Source organism: Balearica regulorum, chromosome W (genome assembly GCF_011004875.1).
Source record: "Balearica regulorum gibbericeps isolate bBalReg1 chromosome W, bBalReg1.pri, whole genome shotgun sequence".
Taxonomy (NCBI): Eukaryota; Metazoa; Chordata; class Aves; order Gruiformes; family Gruidae; genus Balearica; species Balearica regulorum.
In genome coordinates, this window is record NC_046219.1 from 12161351 (window position 1) to 12186068 (window position 24718).

The following is a 24718-nucleotide window of genomic DNA, read 5'->3' on the forward strand; positions in this document are numbered from 1 at the left end:
GAAAGCTGAATGATTGTCAAGGAAGCATGAAGTCAACAAAAATCTGCGGTAACTGGGGGAAAGGTAAAGGCAGCGGCAGGGGGGAGATCGCGACCACTGACTCAATTGAAGGACTATGCAAATTACCCCCCCCATATCCTTCAGGAGCATGTGTGCTAATCTAAATATGTTTAACCAATAGAAGATGAAATAGTAATTACTAACCAATGAGCACAAATTTAGGTGGGTTTTTCTAATCATGTAACAAGATAAATATGTTGTAGTTTCTTTGTGTAGTGTGCTAGCTTTGTGGAATTACCGCTGTGTTGGGTTTGTGTGGCAAGGTTTTGGTAGCAGGGGGGGCTGCAGGGGGGGCTACAGGGGTGGCTTCTGTGAGAAGCTGCCAGAAGCTTCCCCTGTGTCTGATAGAGCCAATGCCAGCTGGCTCCAAGACGGACCCGCCGCTGGCCAAGGCCAAGCCAATCAGCGCCTCTGTGATAACATATTTAAGAAGGGAAAAAAACAGTTAGGGAGAGAGCTTTTGCAGCCGGAGAGAGGAGTGAGAAGATGTAAGAAACTCTGCAGACACCAAGGTCAGTGAAGAAGGAGGGGGAGGAGGTGCTCCAGGGAATGATGAGAGGAGTCCTCCCCCTGAGGATGAAGAAGCAGCAGAAACAATGTGTGATGAACTGACCGTAACCCCCATTCCCTGTCCCCCTGTGCCGCTGAGGAGGGGGCGGAGGTTGAAGCTGGGAGTGAAGTTGAGCCCGGGAAGATGGGAGGGGTGGGGGGAGGTGTTTTAAGATTTGATTTTATTTCTCATTCCTCTGCTCTGTTTTGCTTAGTAATAAATTAGATGAATTCCCTCTCTAAGTTCGGTCTGTTTTGCTTGTGACGATAATTAGTGAGTGATCTCTCCCTGTCCTTATCTCGACCCATAAGCTTTTTGTTATACTTTTTCTCCCCTGTCTAGTGAAGGAGGGGAGTGATAGAGCAGCTCTGGTGGGCACCTGGCCCTCAGCCAGGGTCAACCCACCACAACCACCTAGCACCCATCTTTGCACAAACATGAAATAAATAAATATCTCAGCTCTGTGTGTAAGGTTGGCTTATTGCACACCGTGTTCCAGACCCCACTTGTGGGACAACAGCTCCATTGTCCTATCTCCTTCTCAGACTCTCAGATGCTCCTCAGTCTGCCCACCTCCTCCTGAAGCTCAGCTACCAGGCAGAGCAGTTCATCTACCTAGGCACACCTGGCACAAGTGTGCTTGCTACTGCACTCCATCTCTGGGAGTAGCCCCATGCACATTCTGCAGCCTGAAACCTGGGTGTCTGCATGCTCTTACAGGAGCTCTGTCTGTGTGGCTGCATTGGTTCTGCTGGGTACTAGAAGCTCAGGAGCAGCAGAGGACATGGCTTTTTGCTGGGTGGTCACCATGCTCGAGTGGGAGGCTCGAAAGGGATTAGAGGGATTAATTACAAAATTTTTAGAACATGGGCTGTTAGTAGAATGTGAATCAGAATACAATACCCCTATATTGCCAGTAAGGAAATCAGGAGGCAAGGAATACCAATTAGTTCAGGATTTAAGGGCCATAAATCAAATAGTTCAAGGCATACGCCCAGTAGTGGCCAATCCATACACTTTACTGACATCTTTGAAGGAGGAACATAAATGGTTTACTGTACTGGATTTAAAGGATGCCTTCTTTTGCATACCTCTCGATACAAAAAGTCAAAGCATATTTGCTTTTGAATGGGAAAGTCCTGCTACAGGACAAAAATCGCAACTAACATGGACTGTGCTTCCCCAAGGATTTAAAAATAGCCCTATGATATTTGGAAATCAATTGGCAAAAGAGTTAGAAATGTGGAAGAAACAGAATCAAGGAGGAGGTATATTATTACAGTATGTGGATGACATCCTGATAGCAGCAGAAAGTAAAGAAACATGTTTTGAAATGACCATCAGTTTATTGAATTTCCTGGGCCAAGGAGGATACAGAGTTTCCAGAAACAAGGCCCAGATAGGGAAAGAAGGAGTGATTTATTTGGGATTTGAGATATCTCAAGGACAGAGACAACTGGGAAACGAAAGAAAAGAAGCCATTTGTCAGATCCCCGAACCTAACAGTCCAAAGGAACTGAGAGCCTTTCTGGGAATGATTGGGTGGTGTCGACTCTGGATTCTAAATTATGGACTGTATGTGAAACCCCTATATGAAGCCCTGAAAGAATCTAAAGACCAATACCTGACTTGGACACCGGAATGCCACAAATCATTTAAAGAACTCAAAAAGGCATTAATGATGGCCCCTGCATTGGGTTTACCTGATCTGACTAAACCGTTTGAGCTGTTTGTGCACGAAAGGCAACATCTGCCCCTTGGAGTGCTGGTGCAACGGCTGGGATCCTGGAAGCGACCGGTGGGGTACTTCTCCAAACAACTTGACACCGTGAGTAAAGGATGGCCGGGATGTTTGCATGCCATGGCAGCAACGGTGCTGCTGATTCAGGAAGCACGAAAATTGACTATGGGTCAAAAGATAGTGGTATATGTACCGCATATGGTAATAACTGTCTTAGAACAAAAGGGGGGTCACTGGCTATCCCCTAGCAGAATGTTGAAATACCAGGTTGTCCTATTGGAACAAGATGATGTGGAATTAAAAACCACAGCAATTGTAAATCCAGCAATGTTCCTGTCAACAGAAAATCCTACCGAGAAATTGGAACATGATTGCCTGCTAACCATTGAACAAGTTTATTCCAGCAGACCGGACCTGAAGGACGAACCTTTGAAGGATCCTGATCTGGAACTGTTTATGGATGGAAGCAGTTTTGTGCAAGAAGGAAGGCGAATGGCCGGGTATGCTGTTGTTACCACCGACAAGGTATTGGAGTCAGGGACACTACCTGCAAATACATCAGCGCAGAAAGCAGAATTGGTGGCGCTAAAGCAGGCTTTATGGATGGCAGAAGGGAAAAGGGTAAACATGTGGACTGATTCCAAATATGCATTTGGTGTGATCCACACTCATGGAGCTCTCTGGAAAGAAAGAGGACTGTTATCAGCCCAAGGATCACCAATAAGACATAAGGAGGAAGTTCTTCAACTCCTACAAGATGTGCAGAAACCGAAGGAAGTGGCCGTAATGCATTGCAAGGCTCATCAATTTGGTCAGACGGCTGTAAATATAGGTAATCGGTTGGCGGATAAAGCTGCAAAGGAGGCTGCAGAACAAGGTGTCCTTGCACTAGTACCAGTAAAACAGGTAAAAATTCCAAATGTAAAAGTAAGATACGGTAAATTAGACGAACAATTGGCAGAGCATTTAAAGGCATCCCAAAATGCAGAAGGATGGTGGGTAACACCAGAAAATCAGGTAATAGTGACCCCATAAGTTATGTTAGAACTTGCAAAAGAGAAACATGAGCAGACGCATTGGGGTGTGGATGCTATGGTTACAAGTTTGAGAACATCTGTAGTGTGTGTAGGAATGACAGGAATAATTAAGTCAATCATAGCTAAGTGTCCAATTTGTCTTAAAAATAATCCTTTAAACCAGGGGAAAGCACCTTTAGGAGTAACAAAGCAGGGTAATTCCCCAGGAGATTATTGGCAAGTCGATTTCTCTGAGTTACCTAGACAAAATGGGTATAGATATTTCTTGGTATTGATTGATACGTTTTCTGGATGGCCGGAGGCTTTTCCTTGTCGCACCAACAAAGTGAGAGAAGTGGTTAAAATATTGTTAAAGGAAATAATACCAAGGTTTGGGGTACCATTGGGCATGTCCTCTGATAGAGGACCACATTTTGTAGCAGAAATAGTCCAACAAGTAAGTAAAATCCTAGGGATAAATTGGGATTTGCATACTCCCTGGAGACCGCAATCAAGCGGGAAAATTGAAAGAATGAACCAGACCTTGAAAAGACAAATGAGTAAAATTTGCCAAGAAGCATCTTTGAAATGGCCACAGGCCTTGCCATTAGCTCTTTTAAGAACAAGAATCCAACCGAGATCTAAAGATGGTGCAAGCCCATATGAAATATTGTATGGCAAACCTTACCAAATTCCCCTAATCCCAAGGGATATGAGGGTAACAGGGGAAACAGATTTGAAAATGTATTTGATTTCTTTAGGAAGGACCCTTGAAGCACTCAGAGGATATATTGTACTGACCAGGCCACTTGCCCTGCATATACCTGTACATCAATACCAGCCAGGTGACTTTGTGTACATAAGAACATGGAATTCTGAACCACTCCAGGAAAAGTGGAAGGGACCTTTCCAGGTACTGTTGACAACTTATACCGCAATTAAGGTAGAAGGAGTGGAGCCGTGGATTCACTACACCCGGGTGAAGAAGGCACCATCGGATCAGTGGACATCCACGCAAGAGGGACTTTTAAAACTAAGACTTCGCAGAAAAATTTAATGCAGTGTACTTGGGAGAATAACTGTGCTAAACTGATACTTTTGGAGTTTCTGTTGGGTATCTTTTCAGGAGGAATTGTAATAATTTTTGTAATATGTTGTCGATTATTTTTTTTTTCTTTTTTCCTTCCTCTCTTCAGAGAAATCGTGAGCCCGAAACAATACTTTTGGAAACAGTAGGATAGGATGTCGATTATTAGAAGATGAGAATAACGGTATTAGTGAGTGTTTTCTTTTCGGTGGGAATGGCACTAGAGAATAATTTGATTTTGCAACTAATTCAAGGGTTTGAAAAAGTGCAGAATTTAACATCTGTAACAGCTTGCCTGCCAATCCCAAGATCTGCTAGGGACCCAATTCCTTGGGGAATGTTAACCATGAATCTGACTGCAGCATGGAAAAATATGTGGAAAGGAAAAGTTAACAAATTGCCCTGGGTGGGGTCGGAAGGAAATTATACTCTGAATTTTGAAAGAAATAATGAAACAATTTCTAAATGTAACATTACTAAACCTGCAACCCCATGGGCAAAGGAAATAATCTATCGACCATCTGGAGATGCCTGTACCAATATACCTTGGGGATGCCAAATCATGAAAACATGGAAGCAACCCCAAAGAGGAACCTGGGATCATATTCAAAAGATAGAATGGTGTGCAGATTTTACTGGAATGCCTGGATCTCTAAAGGATCCTCCTCGAGTGAGGACAATTTATGGCAATGTTGAGCAAATGAGACAAAGAGAACAGTGGAATTCCAGAAAGTGGAATTGTTCAAAGGTCTATAACTGTGAAACAACCGATGCTGAGATCCAACGACTTTACCCAATTGCAAAAGCTTTAAGGTGGGGATGTGCATGCAGAAATTATAGTAATGATTTAAATGATACCTGGTCCCACTTAAAGGATGATAGGAAGACGTGGCCTGGAATAGATTGTATTAGGGGGCAAATAGAGAGTTTGGGGTTGACAGTGTGGGTAAGCAGCGATGGAAAATGGAATACTCACATGCCAATAAGGAATCGAAATAAACAGTGGACTTTGGGACTGTTAACACTATGTCCCCTTTGGAGGAAGTCACCATTACGACCCTGATGGTGGACTCGAGTGAAAAGAGAGGATGATTCTTGGCAATCCCCTAGTACCGGGACTAAAGTTGGGTGGGTATTGGAGTCTATTTTTTTACCTGGAATATCAGCATTTCAAAACAAATTGATCTTGCATAATCTCTTGATACAAGTAGAAATATTAGCAAATGCCACACAAACAGGCTTAGCTGAGTTAAATACCCAAGTACAAGCCACTAGCAAAATGGCATTACAGAACAGATTGGCTCTGGATCTTTTATTACTCAAAGAGCATGGAGTATGTGGCTATCTAGGGCTCACTAATGATACATGTTGTGTGCATGTACCAAATGTGATGGAAGATCTTAACCAACAACTGGCCAGAATAAAACAAGTGACACAAAACAGTAGAGAATTACGAATTGGATTAGAAAATTCATGGTTAAACAAGATTCTGCATGGATTGGGATTTTCTTTGGATGGTTGGCAAGCCTTTTGCAAAGTCTTTTATAATTGTGATTATGTTAGTGATCTTCTGTATTGCAATTGGCTGTGTTAAACGTATGATTTTAAAGCAAATATAGAAGAAAATATTAATTGCCTAAATGGAAGTATTGAAAAGTGATTATTTCAAAACTTCCAAAGGGGGGAAATGTAACCATAGGATAGGGGCCGTGAAACAGAAACTATAGAATCAGGTTGAGATAATTAGTTTGTAACCAAGGTAATAGATAACGAAGCTAACTGACCATGGCAATGTACAAGGCTGCTATGTTCCATGTACAGTCCCTACCCAACCGGACAATAGGTTCGGGAATATTAATCTTATGAAGTAAGTTGTTATGGACAGGTGCACCTACAAGGACACTGCGCATGCCCACAAGAAGAGGGTCATCTAGCGAACACGGGTGTGCGACCACTGACGACCACCGGAGACCCCTTGAGGACCACCGACTCAAATCACTGAGCATGCGTGACGGGGAGGAGAATATGGAAATGGGTTCTAAGAAATGATTATCATAGGACTGCCTTTTCTGAGAAAAACGATGAATATGTATGTTTTGATCCTACATAACCTGTGTGTTGGTGATCACCTGGCATGCACGTTGGGTGGAGCTATCCCCCGTGCATCCAGCGCTGCAATAAAGAATGCCTGCCTTTTAACACTACATTGGTGTTACGAGGTTTATTCCCGGGTTTCGGTGACGCTGCTGCTGCTCCTCACACTGCTCCAGCGTCTGTTGTAATTATATGTAATATATGATGTAATATATGATGTAATATATGTATATGTGTGTGTATATATATATTGCATATATATGTAATATATGTAATATATGTAATAATATGATGGAGCATTGGATCATATTGCATAAATTTATCTCGTGATCAACCTGCAAAGAAAGTACAACTGAACAGAGAACAGCCACTTCATGAATAAACCTTTGTCCTATCATTCTGTTTACCCTGTCTGAACAAATATTGTATATTCAATCCAGTCTTATAAATGATTTAATTTGGATGGAGCCAGTCACTATTCTCTTTTAGTGAATTACCTCCTGGATTGAAAAATCTCATGTAGTGTGAATATTTTTGTTCAACAGACCTCTGTCAGTTTATATCAGTGGAGAATGTTGGCCTGTTTTTTTGGAGCTGGGATTGTCTGTTTCTACTGTACTTTTTTCAATACTTAAGTACCCTTACAGTTCTCAATGGAAAATCATTAAACAATAAATTATGACTGAAACACTAATTAGCCTACTAAAAGATGGGGCACAGTAAAATGAGAATGATGCAGTTGTATGAAAACAAGAAATGTGTTTCTACCCTACAGAAAACTACTATATAAATTAATGGAGATGAGAACAGTATAAAGATGATAGACAGAGTATCACAGAAATGTCTCTAAAAGAAATATAGTTTAGCAAGTGGCAGATATAAACCCAGAAAAATATCAATCAATACAGAGTGATATCTTGCCAGGGAATTCTGGAAGCTGGTTAATTCTTCACAGACCTTGCCATTTTCTGCTACAAGTTATAGGACTTTTTACTAGAAGCACATTGTTGTGGTTTAGGCCCCGCTGGCAACTAAGCACCACGCAGCCGCTTGCTCACTCCCCCCCCACCCCTGGGATGGGGAAGAGAATTGGAAGAGTGAAAGTGAGAGAACTCGTGGATTGAGATAAAAATAGTGTAATAGGACAAACACAAGAAGGAAAATAATAATAATAATAATAATAACAACAACAATAAAAACAAGTGATGAACAGCACAATTTCTTAATACCTGAGGTCAATGCTACACAAGACCCCCAGCTGCCCAGCCTCCCAGCCCACACGCACAAGCAAAACAAGACAAGGAATTCATCGACCACATCCCATTGGCAGGCAGGTATTCAGCCATCTCCAGGAAAACAGGGCTCCATCACACGTAACAGTTACTCGGGAAGACAAATGCCATCACTCCAAAGTCGATGCTGCGCAAGACCCTTGGCTGCTGTGCAAGACCCCCAGTTGCCACGCCAGGCCCCAAGCTGACATGCCTATCAGACCACCCCCCACTGATAAATGGAACATGATGTTGTATGGTATGGAATATCTCCTTGGTCAGTTTAGGTCAGCTGCCCTGGCTCTGTCCCCTCCCAGCTTCTTGGGTGCCCCCCATCTTCTCCTTAGCAGGGCAGTATGAGAAGGTGAAAAGTCCTTGACGGCTTGACAACAACTAAAAACATCAGTGTGTTATTAGCATTATTCACAGAATCATAGAATGGTTTGGGTTGGAAGGGACCTCAAACATCATCTAGTTCCAACCCCCCTGCCACAGGCAGGGACACCCTCCACTAGACCACATTGCCCAAAGCCTCATCCAACCTGGCCTTAAACACTCCCAGGGAGGGGGCATCCACAACCTCTCTGGGCAACCTGTTCCAGTGCCTCACCACCCTCACAGTAAAGAATTTCTTTCTAACATCTAATCTAAATCGACCCTCCTTCAATTTAAACCCATTACCCCTTGTCCTGTCACTACACTCCCTGATAAACAGTCCCTCTCCAGCTTTCCTGTAGGCCCCCTTCAGGTACTGGAAGGCCACAATTAGGTCTCCCTGGAGCCTTCTTTTCTCCAGGCTGAACAACCCCAACTCTCTCAGCCTGTCCTCATAGGAGAGGTGCTCCAGCCCTCTGATCAGCTTCGTGGCCCTCCTCTGGACTCTCTCCGACAGCTCCATGTCTCTCCTGTACTGGGGCCCCCAGAGCTGGATGCAGTACTCCAGGTGGGGTCTCAAAAAAGAGAAGTAGAGGGGCAGGATCACCTCCCTCGACCTGCTGGTCATGTTTCTTTTGATGCAGCCCAGGACACGGTTGGTTTTCTGGGCTGCAAGCACACACTGCCAGCTCATGTTGAGCTTCTCATCAATCAATACCCCCAAGTCCTTCTCCTCAGGGCTGCTCTCAATCCATTCCTTGCCCAGCCTGTAGTCGTGCTTGGGATTGCGCCGACCCACATGCAGGACCTTGCACTTGGCCTTGTTGAACTTCATGCAGTTTGCATGGGCCCACCTCTCCAGCCTGTCAGGGTCCCTCTGGATGGCATCCCTTCCCTCCAGCGTGTCGACCCCACCACACAGCTTGGTGTCATCAGCAAACTTGCTGAGGGTGCACTCGATCCCACTGTCCGTGTCACCGACAAAGATGTTAAACAGCGCTGGTCCCAGTACCGACCCCTGAGGAATGCCACTGGTCACCATTCTCCACTTGGACATTGAGCCGTTGACCACAACTCTTTGAGTGCGACCATCCAGCCAATCCCTTATCCACCGAGTGGTCCATCCATCGAATCCATGTCTCTCCACCTTAGACACAAGGATGTCATGCTGGACAGTGTCAAATGCCTTGCACAAGGCCAGGTAGATGACATCAGTTGCTCTTCCCTTATCCACCAACGCTGTAACCCCATCATAGAAGGCCACCAAATTTGTCAGGCATGATTTGCCCTTAGTGAAGCCATGTTGGCTGTCATCAATCACCTCCTTATTTTCCCTGTGCCTGAGCATAGTCTCCAGGAGGGTCTGCTCCATGATCTTGCCAGGCACGGAGGTGAGACTGACCAGCCTGTAGTTCCCTGGGTCTTTCTTTTTTCCCTTTTTAAAAATGGGGGTTATGTTTCCCCTTTTCCAGTCAATGGGAACTTCGCCAGACTGCCAGGACTTCTCAGATATGATGGCGAGTGGCCTGGCCACTTCATCTGCCAGTTCCCTCAGGACCCATGGATGCATCTCATCAGGTCCCATGGACTTGTGCACCTTCAGGTTCCTTAGATATTCTCAAACCTGATCTTCTCCTACAGTGGGAAGTTCATTCTCCCAGTCCCTGCCTTTGCCTTTTGTGACCTGGGCAGTGTGGCTCAAGCATTTGCCGGTGAAGACTGAGGCAAAGAAGACATTGAGTACCTCAGCCTTTTCCATATCCTGGGTAACCAGGTCTCCTGTTTCATTCCAGAGGGGACCCACAATTTCCCTCATCCTCCTTTTATCACTAACATACCTATAGAAGTTTTTCTTGTTGTCCTTGACATCCCTGGCCAGATTTAATTCTAGCAGGGCTTTGGCTTTCCTAACCTGATCCCTGGCTGCTCGGACAGTTTCTCTGTATTCCTCCCAGGCTACATGCCCTTGCTTCCACCCTCTGTAGGCTTCCTTTTTTTGTTTGACTTTGCCCAGGAGCTCTTTGTTCATCCATGGGGGCCTCTTGGTGGTTTTGCTTGACTTTCTCTTTGTTGGGCTGCATCGCTCCTGAGCTTGGAGGAGGTGACCCTTGAATATTAGCCAGCTGTCTTGGGCCCCTCTTCCCTCCAGGGCTCTGTCCCATGGTATTCTACCAAGCAGGTCCCTCAAGAGGCCAAAGTCTGCTCTCCTGAAGTCCAGGGTAGTGAGCTTGCTGTGCGCCCTCCTCGCTGCCCTGAGGATCCTGAATTCCACCATTTCATGGTCACTGCAGCCAAGGCTGCCCTTGAGCTTCACATCCCCTACCAGCCCCTCCTTGTTGGTGAGAACAAGATCCAGCATGACACCTCTCCTCATGGGCTCCTCTATCACTTGGAGGAGAAAGTTGTCATCAACACATTCCAGGAACTTCCTGGATTGCTTGTGCCCTGCTGCGTTGTCCCTCCAACAGATATCAGGGTGGTTGAAATCCCCCATAAGGACCAGGGCTTTAGGGCTCATCCTAAATCCAAAACACAGCACTACACTAGCTGTCAGAAAATTGACTCTATCCCTGCTGAAACCTGGACAGACCTAACTCTTGATCTTTTTTGTTTCATTGGCCAAGATGATTTTTTAAAAATCAGTATATAAAGCATTTGATTGAGAAAGAATCAGCCTTCCATACAGCCACATAAATACACTGAAAACTGACAACAGTGGTGAAGAAAGTTACACTAAAACTGAAACAGGATTGTACCTAGTACAATCTATCTTGGAATTCTATGAGAGCAGCACCAAGACTAGCAAGGTCCAAGATGATATAGGTCTGATAAATGCACATGCAAATACTGCCTGGGAGCTTGGAACGAAATGTAATCTTACTTAAGGGGAAAAAAATTTAAAAACTTTTCCCCTAATGAGAGTTTTTATTAAACTGAGAATAACTACACTGCAAGTTCTACAAGGTTGTATGAGGCAGACTTTGCATGAGCAATCACTTGGGACTAGACACTGGCAAAACTAACACCACTCTCAAATATTTAGTGCAGAAATGGCTGGGGTTGCTTACAATAACAGTAGCTCATAGATGCTTGTTATCATCACTCTGTGGGAGGTAACCACCCCACAACCAATCAGCAGAATGGATCATGACAATGGATTGTGCAAGTGTCACCCAATCCAGTGAAGTTAGTCCATTTTAATTATCCTCAGGTTAAGCAAACCTGCCTAATTTCACTCTGAAGGGGATGAGGCATGCTCATGCAGCCTGTTCCACCCACTTTTCTTTAACGAATACATTTTATATGGTTGCAACTCATTTTACTAATGAACACCTGGTGAGGACATCTACTCATGTGCCTGATTTCAGCAGTGAGGTCAGTAGTCCTTCTATCTGAATTGTATTAGCAGATCTGACTCCTGTACAGTATGAACCCACCCAATTACTCATACTCTATTGGATAATATAGGACTTTTTCATTTCCATTGCCCCAGTAGTCTCATTGTGGGAGTCAACCTTGCAGATGGTTTGACCTGCTTCCTCAGTTTCTTATAATCACATACTTCCAGGTTTATTTTTCCAAGGCTTTGGTTCTGCATTTTTAGGCTTTCATGTAGAACCAATTTTTGTGTAGATCTTATGCATCCTGAGGAGAGAAAGTGCAAGTGATTACTTGCATGCATTTTTGACAGATGATGGCAAACTAGCAAATTATATTTTCTTATGCTTCTGCTTTTTTATTTTGTATTTGAAAAAAATATTTCCTCTTTTTCCATTTTACTTTCTCAGATTAACTCTTTGGGAGCCTAGTGCAAAGAACACTGATCAGCTTTCTAAAGCAGACCCTAAGTGTTCAGGGTGATCTACTCTGAGACCACTGTTGCAGTGACATTTCCATTCTTTTCTTATGAAATGCTTGAAAGAAAGAAGAATACCCTGTATGATAGACAAGCAGACAAAATGACAGACCCAGGTGCACTTAGTATCATTTCCAAGAGCCAGTACCATGAGTATAGCACATTAGTCCTCACTTCTAAGCAAGATGCAGATTTAAACATTTTTAGATGAATTTTTAAAAACTATTTTAGTGGTTTGGGGTTGGCACTTTTTTCAGATTACGGACTGTAAAAGCAGGCAGTGGGAACATATAGATTCACTCATAGTGGACAAAGATTGTTAATCTCCCTTTTATCATTACATGTTCATATCCCATGAATTAACAGTCTAGTCAGTCAGAGTATATTTACAATGCAGCTGTTTCCATATATGAGTTTTTTCAGACACATGAAAAAAATCCCTTTGGATTCACAGCAACCCAAATATCCTGCCAATCAAGATATGAAGGGTGGTCTTATCCAGTTCATTTCATCCCAAAGCAACAGCTTCATAAAGCAGTGCATTCAGCAAACCTAGACTTGCCCTTTTTGTGCAAATGCAGGTTTGCAACTGCACAATTAAAGTTCCCTTTGCCAAAAATAATCTGTCACCTTCTTTTTTCTGCAGCTCAAGCATCTCAATTACAGCATTGTCAAAAGGAGAGGAGCATTTGTTTGTACATCAGAAGATTTTCCCCATTTTAATTTTGTGTTTTCAACTGTCTTCAAATTCCGACCTTAAAATCTCAACCTGAATTGCCACGAGTCATAAAAAAAAATGTTGCAGGGGGAAGACAGCATACCCATTTTGGAGATCTAGGTAGATAAAAACATAGGTCATCTTACCAATATTAAACGCTTTCCAATCTGTTTATTAAACATCCCTAAAATTTCTTTCATTTCAAATCTTCTTTATGATGTTAACATGAAGATGAGGCCTAGTTGCCCAGCAAGTAGAAACCTATCCTACACCATTCAAACGTGCAAACTCTCCAAAAACATTTTTTTAAATATGTAGTTTTTCAAGTCTTATGCTGTAGTTTTTTTGTTGTATTGTACATTCACATTACTGACCCTCCTGCAGCTTTCTGAAGCAGTTATGCAGGAGTATGCCCGGAGACAAAGCCAGCAGTGCAACCACACCTCCCTCTCCCTGCAGCCCTGTCCTCTCCACCCAAGGTGTCTCCTCGGCTGATACCTCCTGACTGGTGCATTTTGCAAACTGGTTACTGAGCAAAAGCTTTCCAGCTTGGTCTTGGGGTGCAAGTCATTGCAATGAGTTTTGCAGAAGAGATGTGAGGCTTTTCCTCACTGTGTTAGAGGGTGACAAGCTCCGAACGGATCGAACGCCTCCCAGGGCTGAAGCAGCCGCACCACAGCTGCTAGGGTGGCCCGTGGCAGGGCTGAGGTACTGAGATCAGCCTCCCACTGGTGGGAGAAAGGGATGCAAAAGGTATACAAACAGGGACTACGCTATGTCTGTGCGCCACTGCTACTATGAGTAACCCATTGTTCTTTCTCTCATAAAGCTCTGTCTGGGTGGATGCCAGAAAGAGGGTGTAATTTCAAACTGCTCTGTGCATTGGCAGGAAATATTTTAAGAAATGCACCTTTCAGGAGAGCACAAGTACTCTCAGGACCAGTCAGCTCTGTTGAATACCAGCTCCAGAGCCGATTAGAGGAGAAAAATGCAGTCATAAACTGAGATGCAGTTGTGTCTTTCACTTCTAGCTTCTCCCTGCACTTAGCCCTACCTCCATTTTCTGAAGTCCTTCACTGCAGAGTACAAGCCCTTCCCATAGCACCTCTATAAACCACTCTGACAAGGATAGCCAGTCCTTATGCTCCTCTTCTCATTTTTCATTACAGGTTTCTAACACTTTTAAAGCAAAGTTACATATAAAACCTCAGTTTTTCCTCCAAGCACTGGAGAAATAGTACTTCTTCCCTGCAGACCACCTGATTGCCTCTCTCCACCTCACTGCTCCCACTGATGAATCTCACTGGGTGGGTGAGCTCACACTGGTGCTTGGTTTCCATGCTGATAGAGGCACTCAAGCCCATTCCTTGCCTGGTCAGAACCCACCTCACCACACCATCTTCACTTTTCTTTCTGCTAACCTTTGGGTGTTTGACTTTGCAACCTGAATAATGTCCTGTTAGGGTATACATTTTGTTATTACAGAGCTCTCCTTTGTGAGAGGAGGAATAGCATCACTCGCCTCAAAAGTGCCATCATATTGTGCTGTATGCCTTTTCCAGCAATCTTTTCTCCTTCTGCCCTTTCTTCCCTCTGCTTGTTTATTCTTCTTTCCTCTAGACAGATGCAACTGCAACACCCTCTCTTCAGGCAGGAAGCAGTAGGTAGTTATTTAAGTCATACTATAAAGCCAAACAAAAATATAGAGCAAAACTGCATGCTGCCCTAACCATGCAGCTGAAGCACATGTTAAGGTTCAGTGTGCAATAAAATAAGAGTAGGCTCATATTTATGGTGGACGTGATTGCACTTTCCACCTTTAAATGAAAGTTTTAATTCTCTTGTCTTTAGCCATCTCAGGGATGTTGTTTTTAAAAGGGTAAATTATAAAACCATGATTCACAAGAAATTTTTTCAGAATTGACTTTCACTTTACCACAAACCAATTGTAACACTTAGAAAAGTAAAAAGGACTTCATGGAGACAGTTTAGCATGCATAAACAGCAGCCCAGGTCTGTTCCCTGTCTTTAATGGGCAGCAGATTGGGCCTGACAGCAACAACAGCAGTTGCCTCATCCACTGGCAATGACAATATCAACCTGACCTATGTGCCCACAGGCAAGGAATACATGCAGAACTTACAGATCAACATAGTCCACGGCACAGTTGAAATGGAAAGTGGCTTTAGCTATCAGTTCAGGCTGCTGCCTGATGCTTACACTTTCAGCCCATTAACTGAGGAAGAGATGTTCCTAAAACAGGTGTCACTAGAACTTTCAACTTTGAATGCCTGACCAGCTGCCAGTTGGCTATTTATGATAGAAGATAAAACAAGGTTTCTGACAGCCAAACTTCCTTTGCTCTCTATTCCTCCTCCCATGGCTGAGCAGACTGATCTGAAAATGCTCCTGTGCCGTTGTCTGACTAGACAGCATTAGCCCAGTAAAGTGCAACTATGACCCAGTTTGACTTGCTGTTTAATTTTGAATGGAACATAGCCAACTTGCTACCAGTTGGGTTATTCATGCTTGTCATCCAGATGAGCACATTGTCACCTGGATGCTCTGATGCTGGGATAATGGAGCTAGTAGCTTGGAATTAGAGGGTAGGGAAGCCAAGAAGCTGGGATCCCTGTCTAAGGAAGGGGAAATTGACAAGGTGTGGTGGGTTGACCCTGGCTGAGGGCCAGGTTCCCACCAGAGCCGCTCTATCACTCCCCTCTTTCATTAGACAGGGGAGAAAAGGTACAATGAAAAAAAAAAAAAACTTACGGGTCGAGATAAGGACAGGGAGAGATCATTCTCTAATTATCATCACGAGCAAAACAGACCGAACTTAGAGAGGGAATTCATCTTATTTATTACTAAGCAAAACAGAGTAGAGAAATGAGAAATAAAGCCAAATCTTAAAAACACCTCCCCCCACCCCTCCCATCTTCCCGGGCTCAACTTCACTCCCGGCTTCAACCTCCGCCCCTCCTCAGCGGCACAGGGGGACGGGGAGTGGGGGTTACAGTCAGTTCCTCACGCGGTGTTTCTGCCGCTTCTTCATCCTCAGGGGGAGGACTCATCGTTCCCCCGCTCCAGCGTGGGGTCCCTCTCACGGGAGACAGTCCTTCACGGCCTTCTCCAACGTGAGTCTCCTCCACGGGGTGCAGACCTTCAGGAGCAAACTGCTCCAGCGTGGGTCCCCCACGGGGTCACAAGTCCTGTCAGCAAACCTGCTCTGGCGTGGGCTCCTCTCTCCACGGATCCTGACGTGGTTTAGCCTCAGCCGCTCGCTCACCCCTCCCCCGGCGGGATGGGGAGGAGAACGGAAAAACAAGGGCAAAGCCTCGAGGGTTGGGATAAGGGCAGTTTACTGGGACAGCAAGGGAGAGGGAGAACAATCAACAACAGTGCTGATAACAGATAGTAACAATGGTGATAACAGAGAACGATTTTACCGATCCGACGACCGACGACCGACCGACCGACCGGACGCCCGACCCGTCCCGGAGCCACGCCGACACGCCGAACCCGCCCCTGCCCGACTGGCCCCCTTTTATGGTGAGCATGATGTCACATGGTATGGAATAGCCCCCGGCCAGCTTGGCTCACCTGTCCTGGCTCCTTGGGAAATTAACTCTATCCTTGCCAGAACCAGGACATTATCCACCCCTTATTCCATACCATCTACGTCATGCCCAGATTATTTTACAGAACTCATTGCCTTACTCTATGGGCTATCGCTCTAAAATGTCTGTCGAGTTCATTTAGTCCAGGGTTTTGGGTTCCATCTGCCATTACAGTCTCTCAGGGCAGGAGCAATGGTGCGTGCAGCTGGATTGTTGCACGCTGCATCCGGAGTCTTCACAGCCGGTGTATCTGGTATGGTCCATGCTCACAGTCTGGATGCCAAAGATGTGATTTTTCGATGAAGTTTCTGGGCACCAGTTGAAGGCAGTTCTAGTTCCATCATCGTGGCACTTTTTGTTCAGTTTCAAAGTCCATCCTTCATTAGTTTTGGGTGATTCTTATGGTCATACCATTGATACAGTATATCGCTATTAATATCATGCAATTTAATTTATTGGCTATTTTCACCCAAAATCAAATCCCCTTGGGGTACACACCGGACTTCCCCATCTTTTCTCATCACCCACCAAGTGCACCCTGGTCCCTGAGCAAAAGCAATCCCGCAGATGGGCTTGCCTTTGCCTGAAGTAGGGGTAACCCAGACTGTTTTACCCAACATATTTTTCATGCGCACTACAGGAACTTTATCTCCTTCTACTGGGCGTGGGAATTTTGACTGGGCAGGGCCAGCTCGATTGGCAGATCCCCTAGTGTTAACTAACCAGGTGGCCTTTGCTAAATGCGTATCCCACTGTTTGAGAGTCCCACCACCCATTGCCCTCAGGGTGGTTTTTAGCAGCCCATTACACCTTTCAACTTTCCCAGAGGCTGGCCCATGATAGGGGATGTGATACACTCACTCAATACCATGCTCTTTGGCCCAGGTGTCTATGAGGTTGTTCTGAAAATGAGTCCTGTTGTCTGACTCAATTCTCTCTGGGGTGCCATGTCGCCACAGGACTTGCTTTTCAAGACCCAGAATAGTGTTCCGGGCAGTGGCATGGGGCACAGGATATGTTTCTAGCCACCCAGTGGTTGCTTCCACCATTGTGAGGACATAACGCTTGCCTTGGCGGGTTTGTGGGAGCGTGATGTAGTCGATTTGCCATGCTTCCCCATATTTATATTTCAGCCATCGGCCTCCATACCACAGAGGCTTTACCCGCTTGGCTTGCTTGACTGAAGCGCATGTTTCACATTGATGGATGACCTGTGAGATGGCGTCCATGCTCAAGTCCACCCCTCGATCACGGGCCCATCTATATGTCGCATCTCTTCCTTGATGACCTGAAGTGTCATGGGCCCACCGAGCTAGAAATAATTCACCCTTACGCTGCCAGTCCAAATCCACCTGAGCCACTTCAATCTTGGCAGCCTGATCTACCTGCTGGTTGTTGTGATGTTCCTCAGTGGCCCGACTCTTGGGTACGTGGGCATCTACATGACCTACCTTTACAATCAGCTTCTCTAGCCGGGCAGCAATATCTTGCCACAGTGGGGCAGCCGAGATGAGTTTGCCTCTGCACTGCCAGTTGCTCTGCTTCCACTGCTGTAACCACCCCCACAGGGCATTGGCCACCATCCATGAGGCAGTGTAGAGGTACAGCGTTGGCCACTTTTCTCTTTCAGCAATATCTAAAGCCAGCTGGATGGCTTTCACCTCTGCAAACTGGCTCGATTCACCTTCTCCTTCAGCAGCTTCTGCAACTCGCCGTGTAGGACTCCATACAGCGGCCTTCCACCTTCGATGCTTTCCCACGATGCGACAGGACCCATCAGTGAAGAGGGCATATGGCTTCTCATCTTCTGTTAGTTTATTATACGGTGGGGCTTCTTCAGCACGTGTCACCTCCTCCTCTGGCGACATTCCGAAATCTTTCCCTTCTGGCCAGTCTGTGATCACTTCCAGAATCCCTGGACGACTGGGGCTTCCTATTCTAGCCCATTGTGTGATCAGCGCAACCCACTTACTCCATGTAGCATCGGTCGCATGATGTGTAGAAGGAGCCCTCCCTTTGAACATCCAGCCCAGCACTGGCAGTCGGGGTGCCAAGAGGAGCTGTGCTTCAGTGCCAATCACCTCTGAAGCAGCTCGAACCCCTTCGTAGGCTGCCAATATCTCCTTTTCAGTTGGGAGTGTAGCGGGCCTCGGATCCTCTATATCCCCGGCTCTAAAACCCCAGGGGTCGAACTCGAGTCTCCCCTGGTGCTTTCTGCCAGAGACTCCAGGTAGGGCCATTCTCCCCGGCTGCGGTGTACAGCACATTTTTTACATCTGGTCCTGCCCGGACTGGCCCAAGAGCTACAGCATGAACTATTTCTTGTTTAATCTGTTCGAAAGCTTGTCGTTGCTCAGGGCCCCATTTGAAATCATTCTTCTTCCAGGTGACATGGTACAGAGGGCTTACTATCAAACTGTAATTCGGAATGTGCATTCGCCAGAAACCCACAACACCTAAGAAGGCCTGTGTCTCCTTTTTGTTGGTTGGTGGAGACATGGCTGCTATTTTGTTGATAATATCCATAGGGATTTGACGCCGCCCATCATGCCACCTTATGCCTAAAAATTGGATTTCCTGCGCAGGCCCCTTCACCTTACTTCGTTTTATGGCAAAGCCAGCCTGCAGCAGGATTTGGATTATTTTCTTCCCTTTCTCAGAAACTTCCTCTGCTGAGTTGCCCCATACAATGATGTCATCAATGTATTGCAGGTGCTCTGGGGCTTCACCCTTTTCCAGTGCAGTCTGGATCAGTCCATGGCAGATGGTGGGGCTGTGTTTCCACCCCTGGGGCAGTCGATTCCAGGTGTACTGGACGCCCCTCCAAGTGAAGGCAAACTGCGGCCTGCACTCTGCTGCCAAAGGGATCGAGAAAAATGCATTAGCGATATCAATTGTGGCATACCATTTGGCTGCCTTTGACTCCAGTTCATATTGAAGTTCCAGCATATCCGGCACGGCAGCGCTCATGGGCGGTGTGACTTCCTTCAGGCCACGATAGTCTACCGTCAACCTCCACTCTCCATTGGACTTCCGCACTGGCCATATGGGACTGTTAAAGGGTGAGTGGGTTCTGCTGATCACTCCCTGACCCTCCAGTTGATGAATTAGTTTGTGGATGGGAACCAGGGAGTCTCTGTTGGTGCGGTATTGCCGCCGGTGCACAGTTGTAGTAGCAATCGGCACCTGTTGCTCTTCAACCTTCAGCAACCCTACAACAGAAGGGTCCTCCGAGAGACCAGGCAAACTAGACAATGGTTCAATTTCCTCCGCTTCTAAGGCAGCTATTCCAAAAGCCCACCTGTAACCTTTTGGGTCTTTGAAATACCCTTTCCGGAGGTAGTCTATGCCCAGGATGCACGGAGCCTCCGGCCCAGTCACAATGGGGTGCTTTTGCCACTCATTCCCAGTTAGATTTACTTCAGCCTCCAACAGAGTCAACTGTTGGGATCCCCCGTCACACCAGAAATAGATATTGGTTCCACCCCTTCATAGTTCGATGGCATTAGGGTACACTGTGCACCCGTGTCCGCTAGGGCCTTGTACTCCTGTGGGTTCGATGTGCCAGGCCATCGAATCCACACAGTCCAATAAAGCCTATTGTCCCTTTCCTCCACCTGGCTGGAGGCAGGGCCCCTCTAGTCCTGCTCGTCATAGTCACTACTCACCTCTTGCAGAAAGGACTTAGAAGTCCCTTCAAGAGGATCAGAAGTGCGATCAGGCCTTTCACTTGGTCTGGGGGGCTGCCCGGTGGAAACTGGAGCAGCATTCTTTCTGGAAGAGTCCCTTTTTACAGCTGTCTTGCCTTGTAGCTCATGTACGCGTGCCCGCAGGGTTGAGGTGGGCTTCCCATCCCATTTCCTCATGTCTTCTCCGTGGTCACGCAGGAAAAACCACAGGATACCTCGTGGTGTGTATGCTCTATATCCCCTCTCTGGAGCAGAAAAACGTTTACTCCTAACAGCTGAAATGCGGGTCTGTACAGGTGGGGAGTAAGATATACCCTCTTTGAGTTGCCGGACATCCTGAGACAGTTTGTCCACAGCCGAGACTAGGGAGGAGGAAAGGCTCTCTTCATACTGCCGGAGCCGGCCAGCCACTTCGTCCACCGTGGGTGCCTCTTCACTTTTCCAGTCGATTACTCCCAGTGAGTTGGCGTACAATGATGGTGCGCTCCATACAAATTTTCGCCACATGGGTCGGGTACAGTGGACTTCATCGGGGTCTGTGGGCAACTGTGCATTGTCCGGATCATAATAAACCATCTCCCGCACAGCTAATTCCCTCAGATATTGAATACCTCTCTCCATAGTGGTCCACTTGCCTGGCCGACATATGACATCTTCGCTGAAAGGATACCTTTCCCTCACACTTGACAGGAGGCGCCTCCAGAGGCTGAGGCCCTGTGCCTTCTTCCCAATTGCTTTGTCAATGCCCCCTTCCCTAGACAAGGATCCTAGCTGCTTGGCCTCCCTGCCCTCCAGTTCCAGGCTACTGGCCCCATTATCCCAGCAGCGGAGCAGCCAGGTAATGATGTGCTCCCCTGGAAGGCGGCTGAAATCTTTCCACATATCTCTCCGCTCACTCAGGGACAGGGATCGAGTGATCACTTCTGGTTCTGGCTCTTCTTCTTGTTCTCGTGATGGCCCCGGTTCATCATCATCTTTCACTAAGCGAACCGATTTCCTTGTGTATTTCTTTTTGTGTATAGGGGCGACTGATACTGGTGTGGGTTGATCTTTTGGCTCGACTACAGTGCCTGTTGCGGGGGTTTGGGTAGCTGCAGTGCCTGTCGCAGGGGTTTGGGCAGCTGCAGTGCCTGTCGCAGGGGCCTGGGCAGCTGCAGTGCCTGTGGGTCCGCTCTCTCCCTCTGGATGGTGCTGTCTACTATCCAGCAGTGTTTGATAGATTGTGGCCAGGGCCCAGCACAGTGCAGGAAGTTGTGTCTCCTTAGAATCCCCACAGCATTTTCCTTTCAAATATTCTACCATTTTAGCAGGGTCTTGCAGTTGTTCAGGAGTGAAGCTCCAAACCATTGGGGGTGAAAAGGTCTCTAGATACCCACCCATACTCTCCCACATGCCATGCCAGCCCTGACCATTCAGCCTTGGGGAAGATCCCTGGGTGGTACTCTTGGAAAGATTTTTGCTAACCCTGAACAGGAGTGGGAAAGCATTCAGGAGACCTAGCAATAGGAATATAATGGCCTGAACATTCCAAGGGTATTCAAAATACTCCAAAATTGTTGTAACCAGCCAAAAGGGAAAAGGGGAGGTGAAAGAGTGGGAGAAGGTATCCCCCCTTGTCTTCCCCATAGATGGGGTCCAATTATTAATCAATTCTGAAAGATATTGACCGAGGTACGGGCCTGACCGAAATGCTACATACACATACCAGCTCAGACCCATGACTGTCAATGATATCTTATCATAAGTCATTATCACACAATATAACAACATGAGAACACGAACCCCTCTCCCAGAGGTGATAAACAGCACCGCAGGGATTGCATAGAGTAAACACGGGTTTACAAAACAGAGCCATGTGAGCAAACAGAACATCATTATGACCAGTGACTGTTTCAATAACATCATAAATGCTTTTAACAACTTTGTTTTAACACACTTGGGTCAGACTTGTCCTTATCACAACCCCTCGAGCCCCACGTTGGGCGCCAAAAAGGACTGACGTGGTTTAGCCCCAGCCGCTCGCTCACCCCTCCCCCGGCGGGATGGGGAGGAGAACGGAAAAACAAGGGCAAAGCCTGGAGGGTTGGGATAAGGGCAGTTTACTGGGACAGCAAGGGAGAGGGAAAACAATCAACAACAGTGCTGATAACAGATAGTAACAATGGTGATAACAGAGAACGATTTTACCGATCCGACGACCGACCAACCGGACGACCGACCCGTCCCGGAGCCACGCCGACACGCCGAACCCACCCCTGCCCGACTGGCCCCCTTTTATGGTGAGCATGATGTCACATGGTATGGAATAGCCCCCGGCCAGCTTGGCTCACCTGTCCTGGCTCCTTGGGAAATTAACTCTATCCTTGCCAGAACCAGGACAGATCCACAGGTCCTGCCAGGAGCTTGCTCCAGCGCGGGCTTCCCACGGGGCCACAGCCTCCTTCAGGTGTCTCCACCTGCTCCGGCGTGGGGTCCTCCACAGGCTGCAGGTGGAATCGCTACACCCCCTCATCCTCCCTCCATGGGCTGCAGGGGGACAGCCTGCTTCACCATGGTCTTCACCACGGGCTGCAGGGGAATCTTGCTCCGGTGCCTGGAGCACCCCCTCCCCCTCCTTCTTCACTGACCTTGGTGTCTGCAGATGTTCTTACATCTTCTCACTCCTCTCTCTGGCTGCAAAAACGCTCTCTAACTGTTTTTCTCTTTCTTAAATATGTTATCACAGAGGCGCTGATTGGCTTGGCCTTGGCCAGCGGCGGGTCCGTCTTGGAGCCGGCTGGCATTGGCTCTGTCAGACACAGGGGAAGCTTCTAGCAGCTTCTCACAGAAGCCACCCCTGTAGCCCCCCCGCTACCAAAACCTTGCCACGCAAAACCAACACACAAGGCAATTGGAAAAACACCACAAGCCCTCAGCCTCTGGAGATGACTTCTGTCGGATATGATGGCCTCCATGGTCAGGTCAACCCCTTGATCACGACCGCATCTGTATGTTGTATCTCTCCCTAGATGACCCAATGTTTTGTGGGCCCGTCGAGCTACAAATAGCTCACCCTTACGCTCCCAGTCCAGGTCCACTTGAGCTACTTCAATTTTGGCAGCCTTGTCTACCTGTTCATTGTTTTCATGTTCTTCAGTGGCACGGCTTTTGGGCATGTGAGCATCTACATGATGTACCTTTACAGCCATGTTTTCTACCCAGGCAGCGATGTCCTGCCACAACGCAGCAGCCCAGATAGGTTTGCCCCTGTGCTGCCAATTGGTCTTCTTCCACTGCTGTAGCCAACCCCATAGGGCATTTGCCACCATCCAGGACTCAGTATAGAGATAGAGTACTGGCCACTTTTCTCATTCAGCAATCTTTAGGGCTAGCTGAATGGCTTTCACTTCTGCGAACTGACTTGACTCACCTTCTCCTTCAGTGGCCTCAACGACTTGTCGTGTGGGACTCCACACAGCAGCTTTCCACTTCCGATGGTTTCCTACCACATGACAGGATCCATCAGTAAACAGAGCATAATGCCTTTCATCTTCTGGTAACTCATTATATGGTGGTGCCTCTTGGGCACGAGCTACCTCCTCAGACAGTGCTCCAAAATCTCTGCCTTCTAGCCAGTCCATAATCTCTTCCAGAATTCCTGGGTGGTTGGGTTTCCCTAGTCGAGCTCACTGCATGATCAATGCTACCCACTTACTCCATGTAGTGTGCTGGTTGCGTGATGTGTAGAGGGAATGGTTCCTTTGAACATCCAGTGTAGCACGGGCAATCGCGGTGCCAAGAGGAGAGATGCTTCTGTACCACCAACTTCTGAAGTGGCTCGAATCCCTTCATATGCTGCTAGGATCTCTTTTTCTGTTGGGGGGTAGTGGGCTTCTGATCCTTGATACCACCGGCTCCAAAACCCTAATGGTCGACCTCGGGTTTCTCCTGCTGTTTTCTGCCAGAGACTGCAGGTGAGACCATGCTCCCCAGCTGCAGTGTAGAGTACATTTTGTACAGCTGGTCCTGTCCAGACAGGTCCAAGAGCTACTGCACGAGCTATTTCCTGTTCGATATGCTCAAAGGCTTGTTGTTGCTCAAGGCCCCACTCAAAATAGTTCTTTTTCCAGGTTACTCGATAGAGAGGGCTCACAATTTGACTATAACCTGGAATATGCCTTCTCCAGAACCCCAGAAGGCCCAGGAAGGCTTGTTTCCTTCTTGTTAGCTGGTGGAGACATAGTTGCTATCTTGTTGACCACATCCATAGGCACATGACGGCTTCCATCTTCCAATTTTATTCCCAAGAACTGGATCTCCTGTGCAGGTCCCTTGACCTTTCTTTTCTTTATGGTGAAACCAGCTTTCAGAAGAATCCGAATTACTCTTTTTCCCTTCTCAAACACTTCTTCTGCCTTGTTGCCCCACACAATGTTGTCATTGATGCATTGTAGATGTTCAGGGGCACCACCCTCTTCCAGTGCAGTTTGGATTAGTCCATGACAAATGGTAGGACTATGCTTCCACCCCTGGGGCAGTCAATTCCAAGTGTATTGAACACCTCTCCAAGTGAAAGCAAACTGTGGCCAGTGTTCGGCTGCCAAAGGAATTGAGAAGAACTCATTGGCGATGTCCATTGTAGCATACCACTTGGCTGCCTTCGAC

General features: G+C 46.8%; 1 long non-coding RNA gene across 1 annotated transcript in view; it reads left to right on the forward strand.

Moving 5' to 3' along the window:
- The first annotated feature begins 354 nt into the window (after positions 1–354).
- The window catches only part of LOC142599245 (uncharacterized), an 830374-nt gene continuing 806010 nt past the window's right edge, over positions 355–24718 (forward strand). Inside the window, exon 1 of the long non-coding RNA XR_012832874.1 lies at positions 355–572. This is a non-coding gene — a long non-coding RNA (uncharacterized LOC142599245). The remainder of the gene's footprint in view (positions 573–24718) is intronic.